This window comes from Melanerpes formicivorus, unplaced genomic scaffold, assembly GCF_026170545.1.
Source record: "Melanerpes formicivorus ecotype bairdi unplaced genomic scaffold, bMelFor1.0.p_v2 SCAF_26, whole genome shotgun sequence".
In the NCBI taxonomy this organism is placed as follows: domain Eukaryota; kingdom Metazoa; phylum Chordata; class Aves; order Piciformes; family Picidae; genus Melanerpes; species Melanerpes formicivorus.
In genome coordinates this window covers 11,155,892-11,170,654 of record NW_027142378.1, presented here as the reverse complement: position 1 = coordinate 11,170,654, position 14,763 = coordinate 11,155,892, and the positions used below count along the sequence as shown (strand labels likewise).

The 14,763-nt window shown below is 47.4% G+C and overlaps 1 long non-coding RNA gene across 1 annotated transcript in view; it reads left to right on the top strand.

Annotated features, from left to right (window-relative positions):
* Positions 1 to 14,763, top strand: part of LOC137448802 (uncharacterized) — a 92,083-nt gene that overhangs the window by 65,902 nt on the left and 11,418 nt on the right. The window lies entirely within an intron of this gene.

Sequence of the window (14,763 nt, the reverse complement as noted above, 5' to 3'; positions counted from 1 at the left end):
TGCTGGGAACAGTCAGTGGAGTCCCAGGGAGTGGGCATGAAGGGGCTAAAGGAGGGACTCAACAGCCAGCCCTCTGCACAAGCTCTTCATCTGCTCCTTGTTCACTGAGCACAGCAAGAGTTTGACACTGACAGACCTCTTCATACACCACAGCTGAAAATGTCTCCTCACTGTAGCCCAAATTACAGATTAACTGAGGCAGCACCCCTCCAAGTGATGCTCTAAATTGTCAGTGTTTTATTTAGGGCACTTAGGATCTGAAACTGAAGTAATTTTAACTGCACAGTGTCCACTTCCAACCCCCCTGCCATGGATGGAGACTCATAAAGCCATTCAAATCACAGAGCTGCTGGCAAACAAAAGGCAAGTGCAGATTACAGCTCCTTGAATGTATTTTTAAGGGATTAAACCTCCCCAACTGGCATTGGAACTGTTCCTTTCACCATGCACCTGGCCAGACAGCACATGATAACTCCCAACATCCCACTTTCCCTCTCTGCTCTCCCAGCATCGTGTGTGAAGTGTGTAGGCTTAGTGCTGCAACAGTTAAAGGGCAGTAGTAACTTTTCTCCCTTTCTAGGAGCAGAGCTGCTGAGGAGCTTGTTCCTTCCAGGTACGGTTTGTAGTCACTAGACCATCAGGTAACAAAAGCAGGTAAAACTAAGTGAATTCAGGGGGAAATCAGCAACCAGGAGCAGTTTGTTGTCAGGGAACTACTGTGGACATTGAGTTCAAAAGAACTGTAAATACTTCCAAAGAATCACCATGTGCAGGACTTTCCCCAGTGTCTGAGCAGGCGGAATGAGCAAATATCCAAAGTCTGAATAAGGCCTGGATTTCTTCATGGATGCAAGAGGTGAGGGTTTTAAAACTCACAATAGCTGTCACAGGCAAGTGACCACAAGCTCTCTGTTGGCAATGACTTTTGGCACTTGTATTGCACTGTTTAACAAGCTTTCCTCTTGGCTAGATAAAGAGCTGGAGTACAAACCTTTAGGGGATCTTGCTCCCAAACAAACCATTGACCCTGACTTCAGTGTTTGGATCAAGCAGAAGAGCAGACATCTGTGTAGGATTTGACTCCATAGCCAACCCCTTGCACTCTGCTTCACAGTATCCAGTGGCCCTTGGTTCATAGAATCACAGATGGCTTTGTGCTGGAAGGGACCTTTAAAGGTCATCTAGTCCAAACCCCTGTAGTGAGCAGAGAGCTCTTCAACCACATCAGGTTGCTGAAGTGACACTTACAAGCGTGTCCAGATGGGCACACAGCCTGATCCCACCCATTCTGTCTGCAAGATGAATGTGCATGCCCAGCACAGTAGTGTGTGAGTAACTCTGGGGGTTGGGGGGGAACCCTCAAACCTGTCCCATTCTCATTCCAGTGTGGACCACAGGCTTACACAGACTTGCAAGCACTGCTCCCTGGAGAACACAAACTGCTGCACAGAGGACTTTCCTACCTCTGTAAATATATCTTGCCATAGAGAACTGGGGGGAAAACCCTTGTGTTTGTGACCTGCAGTATGGCTTTGAATTTAAAATAGCTGACTTTCATTTTGCCAGAGAAAGGGCAGAGCAGCAGAAAATGCAAACTGTATTTACTCTTGACCAAGCCAGGCAAACCCTGATCTGCTATGTGCCTGGGAAGTAAAACCTTTAAACTCCATTTAGTTCTAAGATACCAGAACAAATTGGATTTTATGATTGGAAAGAGAGACATGATGAGTGGCTTGGGATGAAACTAGCAGACCTCTAACCTGTTAAAATGTGTGTGAAAAATGGGGTTATTGGGCCTGGATTTAATGAGAAAATAGAAATGCCACAAGGAAGTGTAGCAGGAGCAGAGGGAATGGATGATATTGTAGTAGTCTGAGCAGTCTGGGGTGTGACAAATTGTATTGAAGGCTTCCCCTGCAGAATCAGCTTCTCCCTCTTATTTGATTTCTTTTTCCTTTTCTGCAAACAAAGAGGGAAGGAGGTTAACCCCCAGGGTGGTAAGCTCTGAGCAGACACAAGCACATGATCCCTCTGGTTGGAACAGGCCTTTAAGATCATGAAGTCTAACTCTACTACTCCACCACATTCTTGAGCACTGTATCAAGATGGCTTCTAAACACACCCAGGGATGGTGATTGAGCCACTTCCCTGGGCAGCCCTTTCCAGTCTGTGAGAACCCTTCCAGTAGAGAAGCTTTTCCTAATGTCCAACCTCAACCTCCCCAGATGCAACTTGATACCCTTTCCTCTTGACCTTCATTTGTGACTTGGGAGAAGAGACCCACACCCAGCTCTCCACAGCCTGCTTTCAGGTTAGGTGAGCTCTGCATTCCTGCCCAGATCTAACTGCTGCAGTGTTAGTTTCTGTTCCTTGGGAGTGACTGGACACTCAAGCCCTGCTGGCACCCAGATCATTGGGAACCTGGGGACTATGTGGGAGGAAGAGGAACAGGAGTGGGGAAAGAGGAGCATATAGCAAACCAATCTCTACTGCATTCAACAACATGAATACTGTAGGGGGAGGCTGAGCTTTGTTACCCATTATCCCACCCAGCACTGCGCCCAGCAAGTGTAGCTGGAACCTGTACATCTAATGAATGAGCAAACAGCACCAGAAGGGAGCAGCTGCAGCTTTAAATCACTGCCACATCAACAGCAGCTCCAGCCCCTGACATGCCAGCTGGGGAGGGAGGAGGGATGAAAAGGTACTGAGGTGTCAGACTGAACATGTACAGTGTTGCTGTACGACTTGCAGAATGCTGCGTTCTCCTCTCACGTGTCTTGAAGGAGACAGACAAAACAGGTGACTAACAGCCTCTGATTTATTGCAATGTAAATCTGCTCTCCTTCCACCACAATAAAATTACAGGTTTGGGTGTCAGTTGGGAGAATGCTATTGCATGACTAATGAAACTGTTCGACTGGTTGGAGAGATGAACAAAATGTGCACACAACTCGGGAAGGGAAAATCTCCCTCCAGCTAGCCAGGGTGTAGATGTACCAAGTCACCAAGCATTGGGGACTGTGGGTTTCCTTAGCTCTCAGGAGAAGTTCTGAGCTGCAAAGGCTCCTTCTGTGGAGCAAGAGTGAGTGAGCCCCTCTCCATAACTCCCTTCATACCCCTGTTGGTTTGGCTGTTGTCAATGGCTCTGTTGGTGGAGGGCAGGTTTCTCCAAGACAACAGAAGAACAGTAGACCAAGGGGCACTGGGGACAAAAGGCTGATAGAGATCAGTTCCTTGCAAGCCTCACCTTGAGGTCCTGAGCTTGGGTGGGGAGGGGAGCTGTAACTGCCACATGTCATCACCTTGAGCTTGGCTTGTAAGAGGTGACTGCTTAGCATCCTACTTAGCAAGGGGTGAAGGAACATGTCCTCTCCCAGGTGTACTGAGGGTCTATCAGGATGTGGCCATGGAGGTCTCACCTCCTGCTCCAGGCAGGGCTGCCCACTGGATTAGGGCAGGTTGCTCAGCACTACCAGCTGCATTTTGAAACTATTAGGAAGGAGCTCCTGGGCATCCAGCACTGCATCCCTTTATGAAAGGGTTTCTTATTCCCAGCAGGGAGCATCCTTATTGCCTTGTGTATTTCCATTGTGCACCTCCAAGGAGTCTGTGTTTCTCTTCTCTACACTTGGCACTAGGATGTGACACATAACAATTAATCTGTCAGTACAAAAGCTGGTATTTACTCTTTGGAACATTGTTCTTTAATGATTCTGGGGCACTGGTGATAAATAGGCTGAAGAGCACCCTCAGACCAAATCTCCCTGTTCTTGACTCATCCTGTGGGGGGAAAAAGAAAGAAATAAAATCAAAAGAACCTGCTCCACTTTGCAACAGCCTGCCTTTGTTGGGAGGAGGAAGCTGAAGCTCTGGATATGACTCATATAAAGGCAGTAAGGGGATGAGCAGGGAGCTAAGGAGACCACAGGAGGGGATAGTGCCTTTGCCACCCTGGCATTGTCCCACAGCACTCAAGCAGAGCAAGGCTGCTGCCCTGCCCCCAGCACTCCATCCCTGCAAGGTGACCTACAGTCACATCTGGGGTCCATGGCAAGGGCTTACCTCTGGAGTCATCCACAGCAGAATCAGCCTAGGACCTGTGAACCAGTGCTGTGCCCCAAGCAAGCTCCATCAGCTTCTGTTCCTTCTTGTGAGGAACCCAAATTGCTGGCTTCACCCACCCAAAAGATACCTTTTTGGGTCAGAGTGACTGATGAATGGAGAGATCATCGATGCTCCTTGTTGTACAAGTGCAGGTTTGATTGCTATCAGTATGGGTGATGCTGCTCTGGCAGGGCTGTGGACTGGATGAGCTTTTGAGGTCCCTTCCAGCCCCTACCATTCTGTGACATGCAAGAATAAACTGCTGTGCACAATTTTTTAGAGTCCATTTCTCCAGTCTCCCCTGGGCTGGGAAACAAAAGTGCAGTGTAGCAGTTCATTTCCATTAGTCCTGCCACCCTTCCTCGTTTTTTATCATGCCCTCCAGTGGTTTTTTTCACAGACAAACCTCCTTGTGTAGGCATTGTTCTGGTAATAGGTACAACTATCCCACGTTTGCTGAGTGAGCAAATGCTCCTACCAGGTGGCTCTGAGTTAGTAATTTCTAGTACTGCAAGAAGGGGGCTGGAGCACCTCTGCTATGAGGACAGGCTGGGGCTGTTCAGCCTGGAGGAGAGAAGGCTCTGGGGAGACCTAAGAGCAGCCTGCCAGTATCTGAAGGGGGCCTACAAGAAGGATGAAGATAGACTGTTTACAAAGGCCTGGAGTGACAGGACAAGGGACAATGGCTTCAAACTAGAGAAGAGCAGATTTAGATTGGACATTAGGAACAAGTTCTGCACCATGAGGGTGGTGGAACTCTGGAACAGGTTGCCTGGGGAGATGGTTGAGGCCCCATCCCTGGAGATATTCAAAGTGAGGCTCAGCAGGGCTCTGGGCAACCTGATCTAGTTGGGGATGTCCCTGCTGACTGCAGAAGGGGTTGGACTGGATGAGCTTTGGAGATCCCCTCCAGCCTGGACCATTCTATGATTTTGGTTATTGCAGACACATAATGGGAATATTTTAAAATCTAGAGGCAAATAGAAGTTTTCTTTTCACACTGGACAGCAAAACCATTGAAACTGAGCTTCTCTGAGCTCTCTCCTGTTTGCAACAGCCAGGGCTAATGCATGGTTTCAGTTTAAGACTGGCTATTGGGGTGTTTCTTAGCATGAGCACAATCTGGAAATGTGATTTGTGTTCACATTCTGATGCAGCTGTTGTAATTCTGCCTGACTTCCTGCACTGCACAGGTTTTTGTTAAGTCAAAAGAAGATCCACCCCATGCTGCTTGGATACTCCAGGCCCAGGTGAACCTCATGAGTTTCATTAAGAACAAGGGTAGGGTCCTGCACCTGGATCAGAAAAGTCCTCACTGTCAGTGCAGGCTGGGGGACAGAGTGATAGTGATGTGTAAGGCACTTGCGGTCTCAGCTTACAGCATGATCAAGACTTGATTTTGCTACACCACAACACAGGGAAAATGCCATCCCCGTGCTGAGCAAGAGCTGGAATTTATGTTGACTTTTCACAGAACCACAGAATGTTCACAGAATAGGGGCTGGAAGGGACCTCAAAAACTCATCCAGTCCAAACCCCCTGCCAGAGCAGATCACACAGCAACACATCCAGGCAGGTTTTGAATACCTCCAGAGAGGGAGACTCCACAACCCCCCTGGGCAGCCTGTTCCAGTGTTCTGTCACCCTCACAGGGAAAAAATGTTTCCTCATGTTCACATTATGTGCTGAGCAGCACTAAATGGAATTGCCACTAAATTCCCAGATGTCATAAAAAGCTTATCTGGTTGAGACTTCCTTGTGTGTGTTTTGGTGGGGGTTCTGTTGCTGCTTTTGTTTGTTGGTTTGCTTTGTGGGTTTTTTTGCAGAAGTGTGACTAAAGCAGTGACATTCTTGAGTCCATGGGGAGTGCAAGTGGACTGGTAGAGCAGCCAAGATGCAAACCAGTTAGCAAAGAACATGGGTGCAGCAGGTCCAGGGAGGTTCTCCTCCCCCTCTGCTCTCCCCTACTGAGGCTTTATCTGGAGTATTATGTCCAGGCTGGGCTTCCCAGAGAGAGAGTCTGGGGAGGGCTGGGGAGAGTCCAAGGGAGAGCTGTGAGGATGCTGAAGGCACTGGAACATCTGTCTGATGAGGGATGGCTGAGAGACCTGGGGCTGTTTAGCCTGGGGAAGAGTGAGAGGGGATCTGACCAGTGCTTACAAAAATCTGAAGGGTGGGTATGCTTTCCTGTGAGGGTGGTAGGACACTGGACTGGACTGCCCAGAGAGATTTGGAGTCTCCTTCTCTAGAGCCTTTCAAAACCTGCCTGGGTGTGTTCTGTGTGGCCTGCCCTAGGTGTTCTGTGATTCTGTGTGCATTTTTAGTTGGGTCTTCAGCTTCTGACACTCCTAAACTTGCCTTTACACTTCCCCTTGTGAGGCAGTGCTGTGCAGCAGAGCCTGAAGGGCTGCTGCACACAGCATCATGGAAATGCTGGAGCACCATCAGGCTCTTACCTCACAGAATCACAGAATGGTTTGGGTTGGAAGAGACCTTAAAGACCATCCAGTTCCAACCCCCTGCCATGGGCAGAGAAACCTCCTACCAGACCAGGTTGCTCAAAGCCCCATCCAAACTGGCTTTGAACACTTCCAGGATTGGAGCCTCCACAACCTCTCTGGGGAACCTGTTCCAGTGCCTCACCATTCTCACAGTGAAGAATTTGTTCCTAATGTTTAATCCAAATGGAGATTTGTCCTGTTTGAAGCCATTGCCCCTTGTCCTGTCACTCCATTCCTTTGTAAAAGGTCCCCTTCCAGCTCTTCTGTAGACCTCATCAAATACTGGAAGGCTGCTCTGAGGTGTTCCCAGAGCCTTCTGTTCCCCAGGCTGAACAAACCCAACTTTCTCAGCCTTTCCTCATAGGACAGATGTTTTGTTCCCTTGATCATCCTTGTAGCCCTAAGCTGGACTCCCTCCAGTAGTTCCAGGAGAGCCCAGAACAGGACACAGTACTGCAGATGAGCACCATCATCTCTTTAGGATGCAGTATAGTCTAAAAGAAGAAAGACTACAGCCCAGCTTCTCATACTGAGGGGAAATTAGGGACTTGTTTTCAACATTAGTGTCTCTCAGCAGTACATCTACCAGCTTCCTAGGGTGTTTCAAGCCCTCCATCACTCTCTCAGCTGCTGCTATAATTTTCTTCTGTAATTCACTTGTCTGCAGTCACCACCTGTTCAGGTTTTGATGTGGCATCACTGTGGCAACCTGTATGAAACACCAAGGGTCCATTTGAACAGTGAATTTAAAAACTAATGATGCCTCTTGAGACACAGGAATGTCATGCTACATTAATATTTATCTTTTCTACCCCTTATTATGTTGGAAAAAAGATTTTATCACTAAGCAATTGCCTGCCATATGGGGGAAATGTGCAGTGGTGAAGCCTATTGCAAAATCCGTGTTTCTTAATAGAAAGCTCCTCTGTTCCACTTGGAAGTTTGTTGCAAGAAGGCATGCTGAGAAAAACTGAAGCCTGTTTGTGCAGGAGAGTAGGTAACAGAGTGGCATGGCTGTAGGAAACAGAAGCTCACCCTCTGAAAACTTCATAGTATGTTACAGCCAAGCAAGTCTCTGGATGTGGATAGATTGAGAGAGTTGGGGCTGCTCAGTCTGGAGAAGGCTCCAAGGAGACTCTGTTGTGGCTTTCCCGTATCTGAAGGGGGCCTACAGGAAAGCTGCTGAGGGACTTTTTAAGGTGTCAGGGAGTGATAGGACTGGGGGAAATGGAGCAAAACTAGAAGTGGGGAGATTCAGATTGGATGTTAGGAAGAAGTTGTTCCCCAGGAGGGTGGTGAGAGACTGGCACAGGTTGCCCAGGGAGGTGGTGGAAGCCTCCTGCCTGGAGGTTTTTAAGGCCAGGCTGAATGTGGCTGTGAGCAACCTGCTGTAGTGTGAGGTGTCTTCCAACCTTAGCTATACTGTGATACTGATACTGTGATACTGTGTCCCTGCCCATGGCAGGGGGGTTGGAACTGGATGATTCTTGAGGTCCCTTCCAGCCCTGACAGTTCTGTGATTCTATCTGGCCCTACAGGCTTCTAGGTCCAGCTCTCCTGTTTCCTCTACCTTGTGATCTGAAGAAAGGTGCCTTTCAAATGTTGTCTGTCATAAGTATTTGCATTTTAAGGCCTTTGGGGTTAGGAAGCATCATTCAGCCTGCATGACAGCAAAGCATCAGCAAAGAAACAGCTAAGGCTGCATCATAAAATTGTACTTCTGATGAGTTAGGATTGGGAGTTCTAGCATTTCTCTCCAAAGATCCAGAAAAAAGTGAAGAAAAGTCTTTCAGAAGCATATGCCCACATCACAATAATTGCAGTAATTCCAGGAGGGAGGCTGCTTTTCCTCTTCTGTGAAAGCACTTCATGTCATAAAAGAGAACACATTCAGTCACCAAGCACTCTGGTGGGCATATAGAAACTAGCATACCTTGACTTAGATCTTTATTCTGTGGGCTATAATTTGGCAAATAGATGCATGGGGTTACTGCAAGGGATCTCAAACTGCAGTAGTGCACATCCCATGTGCAGGTTGTACCTCCTTCCTAGGGAGCCACCATTTGTTCCCAGCACTGAAACTCTGAGGAGCAGAAGTGCCTCATGACCTCTCTGTAAGGTGTTTGGTAGGTAATGAGGATGGTGCAGTGTGTGGGACCTGCCTTGCTCTGTAGGAATTTGTACTTAAACATCAGTTATCTCATGGTTAGTTACAAGCTGTAAACATGCCACTAATGGGAAATAGTCATTCTAGAACCATTTGGGGGCAAACATTTGAATCATTAGCAAAAGTAGAAGACAGACTGGAGGAGATTCATGGATTCACAGAATATCAGTTTTGAAGGGATCTCAAGGGTCATCTAGTCCAACCTTTCAGGGTAAGAATAGAGTTGAAATGAGATGGACCAGCACCCTGTCAAGCTGAGCCTTGAAAGTGTCTGATGTAGGGGAATCCACCACCTCCTTTGGGAGCTTATCCCAGTGTCTAATAGCTCAAATGGTGAAAAACAATGTTCTGGTATCCAGTCTGAATCTCCCCAGCAGCAACGTGTGCCCATGACGCCTTGTCTTTGCCAGGGGGCTCGTTGTAAAAAGGGAGTCTCCCTCCTCATGATCGCTGCCCTTTTTATGTACTCGTGCATGGTTATGAGGGCTCCCCTAAGCTCTCTTTTCTCCAGGCTGTGAGATGGACACAGTCACAAGCACAAAGGGAAAAGTGCTTACAGATACAGATCATTCCCCTGCCCTCTTGGATGTAACTCTCACTGAAGCTTGACCAAAGAAGGTTATGGGTTATGAATGATTTGGATTGACTTATGATGGACTTGGAGCTTATCTTCACTAAGTGTATTTTCACATACCTATGCAATATGCCTTCACTTTCTTCCCCCTCCCATTTTTCAATGGTTTCTAAATCTCCTACACTCAGAAATCCTCCTGCATCTGAAAGTCTCCTCTGTGGTTTGTTCTTCACAGGATGCCATTTTCATAGTGCACTTTCTGAAATACAAACTGATCAGCAAAGCAGGAAAGCAATTTTTTTCTCTGCAAACATTTGCTGTTGGAAATGAAACAAAACTCCTTTGGGCTCCATTGTGCTGGGAGGCTTCATATCCTGTCACACTTCTCCTTACATTTAACAAATAATTACTTGGCTTTGCAGTCATTCTTACATCAGAACATTCCTGCTTGCAATTAATTCCTTGAAACCTCTCTCTGTGATGCTTCTTCCTCCTGTGTCTGATGATGATCCAATTTTTGAGCTCCCCTGAGACTTCAAGTAATTGATGCTCATAGAGTGGTCTGGGTTGGAAGGGACCTCCAAAGGTCATCCCCTCTGCAGTCAGCAGGGACATCCCCAACTAGATCAGGTTGCTCAGAGCCCTCTCAAGCCTCACCTTGAATATCTCCAGGGATGGGGCCTCAACCATCTCCCTGGGCAGCCTGTTCCAGAGTTCCTCCACCCTTATGGTGCAGAACTTGTTCCTAACATCCAATCTAAATCTGCTCTCCTCTCGATTGAAGCCATTGTCCCTTGTCCTGTCACTGCAAGCCTTTGCAAACAGTCTCTCTCCATCCTTCTTGTGGGCCCCCTTCAGATACTGGCAGGCTGCTCTTAGGTGTCCCCAGAGCCTTCTCTTCTCCAGGCTGAACACCCCCAGCTCCCTCAGCCTGTTTTCATAGCAGCGGTGTTCCAACCCCCTGAGCATTTTCATGGCCCTCCTCTGGACCTGCTCCATCAGGTCCATGTCCTTGCTTTATCGAGGGTTCCAGACCTGGCTGCAGTACTCCAGGTGAGGTCTCAGCAGAGCAAAGTGGCAGAATCACCTCTCTGGTTCTGCTGGCAACACATCTGCAGAGAGGTGATTCTTTTCTTTCAATGAGAAGGTTCTTTCATTTTTATGAGGTAATTTATTTGCTCCTCCTAAGCATTTGTTACAGTTGGTATCTCTTGTTCTCTGATTTTATATATATATATATATGTGTATATATGTAAACCAAAACATATTATAAATCTATGTATCTACAGGCATATATCTATATCTATTAATTAGAGACTGTTAATTAAAGACTGCAATACAGGATGACCTCCACAACAAGCTGTTTGATAACTGGGATACATTCCATTAGACTGAAATTAATCCAGCCTGAGGAAAAAGCTACACACTTCACTCCGGGTAGTGTTATTCTGGCAGCTCCTTTGGAAGATCACTTTGTTGTCCTCACCAGTGCTGGCTTCAAAGGGACAGAAGGAGAGGATACACCACTAAGGCAAGAAAACAAAAGCCCTTTGGTTGAAGTGCAAAGACATCTAGTGCTGGGGTGAAGTAAATGCTAAGTCTTGCCTGGACTGAAGCCTAGACTTGCTGTGCAAATGATAGTTTCCCACCTTTCTTAATTTCTTTCCACCTTTAGCCCACTGAGCTAGATTTTCCCACTGTCTTTTCTTATGTGGCACACTCACACATTGTTGTTCAAACTCAGGAGCATCCTGCTTTGCCCTTACTCCTAGCATTGTATGAGAGGCAAAGCTACTCACCCAAACTGTTCTTTTAAACATGCTTTATACTGGTGGGTAACTGCACTCACGGACATATGCCAGCATCTGCCATGGTAGTAATCAAACCCATGAAGCACAGCAGTGCAGAGGACTCATTTCTACATCTGCAGCATGGCATTAGGAACATGGGAATGGAGTTGCAGGAGGCCAGAAGTATAATTCAGACTAGTTGCTGGTCCTTGCAGCTGATGGAGAAATTCCCCTCTGATGTAGACTGTAAAGGGGAACACTGCAGACTCACTGTGGGTGAGTACAAAATGAACAGCTGGAGGAGATCCTTGCAAAGCAAAAGCATCTGGAGAATAGTGCTGGAGTAATTTGCAGCATACCTCTGCCCAAATATTCCACCCTGTGCTGTGCTCTCTCACTGCAGCAGTGAGTTCCTGGTCCTTCTGTGCATGGGCCAGTACTGGCTATGGAGAATGAGGCAGTCTGGTTTTTCAGGGCAGCGTGCACCTGCAGCCAGAGTTGATCTTAGCAGAATAAGACAACCTAGTGAGATTTTTCCTGCGTGCTGGGCACCGGAGTTGACCTTGTGGGTGCCACTGAATAGGTTTACTACAACTTGAAGATAACTTTCTGGAACATTTAAATATGGAAAGCCTGAGCCTGAGCCAGCTCCATGGCGAGGATGGCTATATTTAATCCTAAAGCCTCAGGAAAATGTCAAAGATTGCATTGCAGGAGGAAATCCTGGGCTTCTCTGACAACTGGATGTGGCCAGAGCAGACACCTTGGTTTTCTTCTGAAACACCAGATGCCATTCTGGAAGGTAGGATTTGCAGACTGCCAATACAACATTTATATAGATCCATAAGGCTGTGGAATGGATCATTACGGGCAGAGAAAAATCTCTAACCCTCTTCTGGGCTTAATATAGTAGGGAAAGAAATATTTCCAAAGTTTCACCAGAGGAACAGATTGGAGATCATGACAAAGAATGAGCATGTAGTGGAATTTATAGCTTGCCTGAATTAGACTTCTCATGCTTGCTCTGCAGTTCAAAACTGGATAGAGTAGGCTTAGGTTGGCTTCGTCAGCTAATGAAGAGCTGATAGCAGGGTGGTGGCTGTTCATTTAGCCTGGCTGTGTTCTGCTCTCTGCAGCTGTTTCCTGGTCTCGTTGTTGTGTTTAAAGAACGCACATTTGGTGCTCCATGCTTCTGGAGGTGGCATCTCTTCACACTTCCTGCAAAGACTTGCACCAGACTTTAAAGAGTAGTAGAAACAAAAGCCCATAATATAAACAATCAGAGTCCTTCAGGGAGAGTGATCCTGTTTCGAGGCAGAGTCTGGAAGTTCAGCCTGACAAAAAAGGGATCATGGGGAGTTCTGCTGCAGCTCAAAAAGAGAAATGGGTAGATTCAGAGTGGATGTTGGGAAGAAATACTTCACCATGAGGGTGGTCAGACACTGGAACAGGTTGCCCAGGGAGGTGGTAGAAGCCCAGGCTGATGTGGCTGTGAGCAACCTGATCTAGTGTGAGGTGTCCCTGGGAACTACTGGAGAGATTCCAAGGGAGGGCTACAAGGATGATTAAGGGAATGGAACATCTGCTGAGGAAGGACTGAGGCACGTGGGGCTGTTTAGCCTGGAGAAGAGAAGGCTGAGAAGGGATCTGCTCAGTGTTTATGATATCTGAAATGTAGCAGTCAAGAAGAAGGAGCCAGTCTCATTTCAGTGGTGCCCAGTGACAGGACAAGGGGCAACAGCCACAAACTGGAACACAGGAAGTTCTACCTCAACATCAGCAAAAACTTCCTTCCTGTAAGGGTGGCAGAGCACTGGAGCAGGCTGCCCAGAGTGGAGTCTCCTTCTCTGGGGACTTTCAAAAGCTACCTGAATGCCATCCTATGCATCCCAATATAGGCAAACCTGCTTTGGCAGGGGAGTTGGACAAGATCTGCAGAGGTCCCTTGCAAAACCTACCATTCTGTGAGATGCTGCATTGTAGAGCAGGTGTCTGCATCAGAGCTGCTTTAGAGGCCCATGGCAGCCTCGTGGTTACTATAACCTGCAAGTCTCTGAGAACTGTTGAAGGACACTTTGGTTTCTAGAGAATCTTGTGCCCCATGCTGCTAGAAGCTGAAGGGCTCTAGGTACCTGAAACAGCCTGAACACTACTGCAGGCTGCAGCTGCACATCTACACTGAGATGCAGTTAACACTCAGGATCAAATGTGACAAGGAGACAGGGGGACCCATGAGTGTGTGGGCAGCAGCAGTGGACACCAGGGAGGCACTGAGTGAAGCAAATGGCCACCTAGCTGCAGGGAACCTCCTCCCTACTTTCCACACACACACACACAGAAAAAAAAAGGGGGGCTGGGAGGAGGAGAGAAAATAGAGGAAACAGCAAAATCTAAACTGGAAAGATCTGTGAAGCACATATGGCATGGCAGAAATATAATATACAACAGGAGAGCAGTGCAATGGAAGCAAGTAGAGTATGGAAGCAGATGGGGACAGGAGTGTTTACACAAAGCATGGAGGGCTATGTGACTAGGCTATGTGGCAGCAGCTTTTCCCATCTCAGAAGCTACAGGGCTGGCCTGATGGAAAGCAGCTCCATAGAGAAGGACCATGGAGCCCTGGTGGACAAGGAGTTATCCATGTGACAGAAATGTGGTCTTGTAGCCAAGTGGGCCAGTGGTATCCTGGGGTGCATTAAGAAGGGTGTGGCCAGCAGGTTAAGGGAGGTTGTTCTGCCCCTCTGCCCTAGTGAGGCCTCATTTGGACTACTGTGTCCAGTTCTGGGCTCCCCAGTTCAAGAACAGCAGGGAACTACTGGAGAGAGTCCAGTCCACCCTCCAGCCAGGAGGATGATGATGCTAACAGTAGAAGGAAAAACAGAACAAAACAATGATGACTTTGCAATAAAGGAATAAAGGCAATTCAAGAATCATGAGTTGAAATTATTCCAGCTCATGAGACTAGCACAGCTGTGATACAGTTGCAGTAGTCCTGTGGATAGGAAGTCAGCTAAGTGTCACCATGCTCAGCTGACAGTCAGCATATGTCATGTTTTGGCATTGTTTAGTGTTCTTATTTGCTTGCATGTCTCAAACAGGGAACTGTTGGCTTGTTGCAATCAAAATGTATGACTAATGATGTGTCCTGCCTTGCCTCTAAAAGGTGGCAGTATCCCTGCTAACACAGAAGATACTTTTTGCCTTCAGGCTTCCAAGGAGCAATGGCTTCTGATCTCTGCCAGCAAAAGTGTTTGAATCATCATCCCTGGAGGTATTGAAAAGATATGTGCCATCATTTGGGGCAGGATTAGAGGACCTGCAGAGGTCCCTCCCAACCCAGATCATTCTATGATTCTATAGCTTAATGGTAGGCTTCTCAGTGCTAGATTTATGGTACATAGAATCATGGAATGCCTTGGAAGGGACTCTTGATGGTCATCTTGTCCAAGCCTCCAGCAGTAAGCAGGGACAACTTTAACTATGTCAGGTTGCCCAAGGCCCCATCAAGTTCAACCTTGAATGTCTCCAGGGATGAGGCCTCTACTATCTCTGGGCAACTTGTTCCAGTATTTCACTACCCTCATTATGCAGAACTTCCTCCTAATGTCCATCCTAAATCAACCC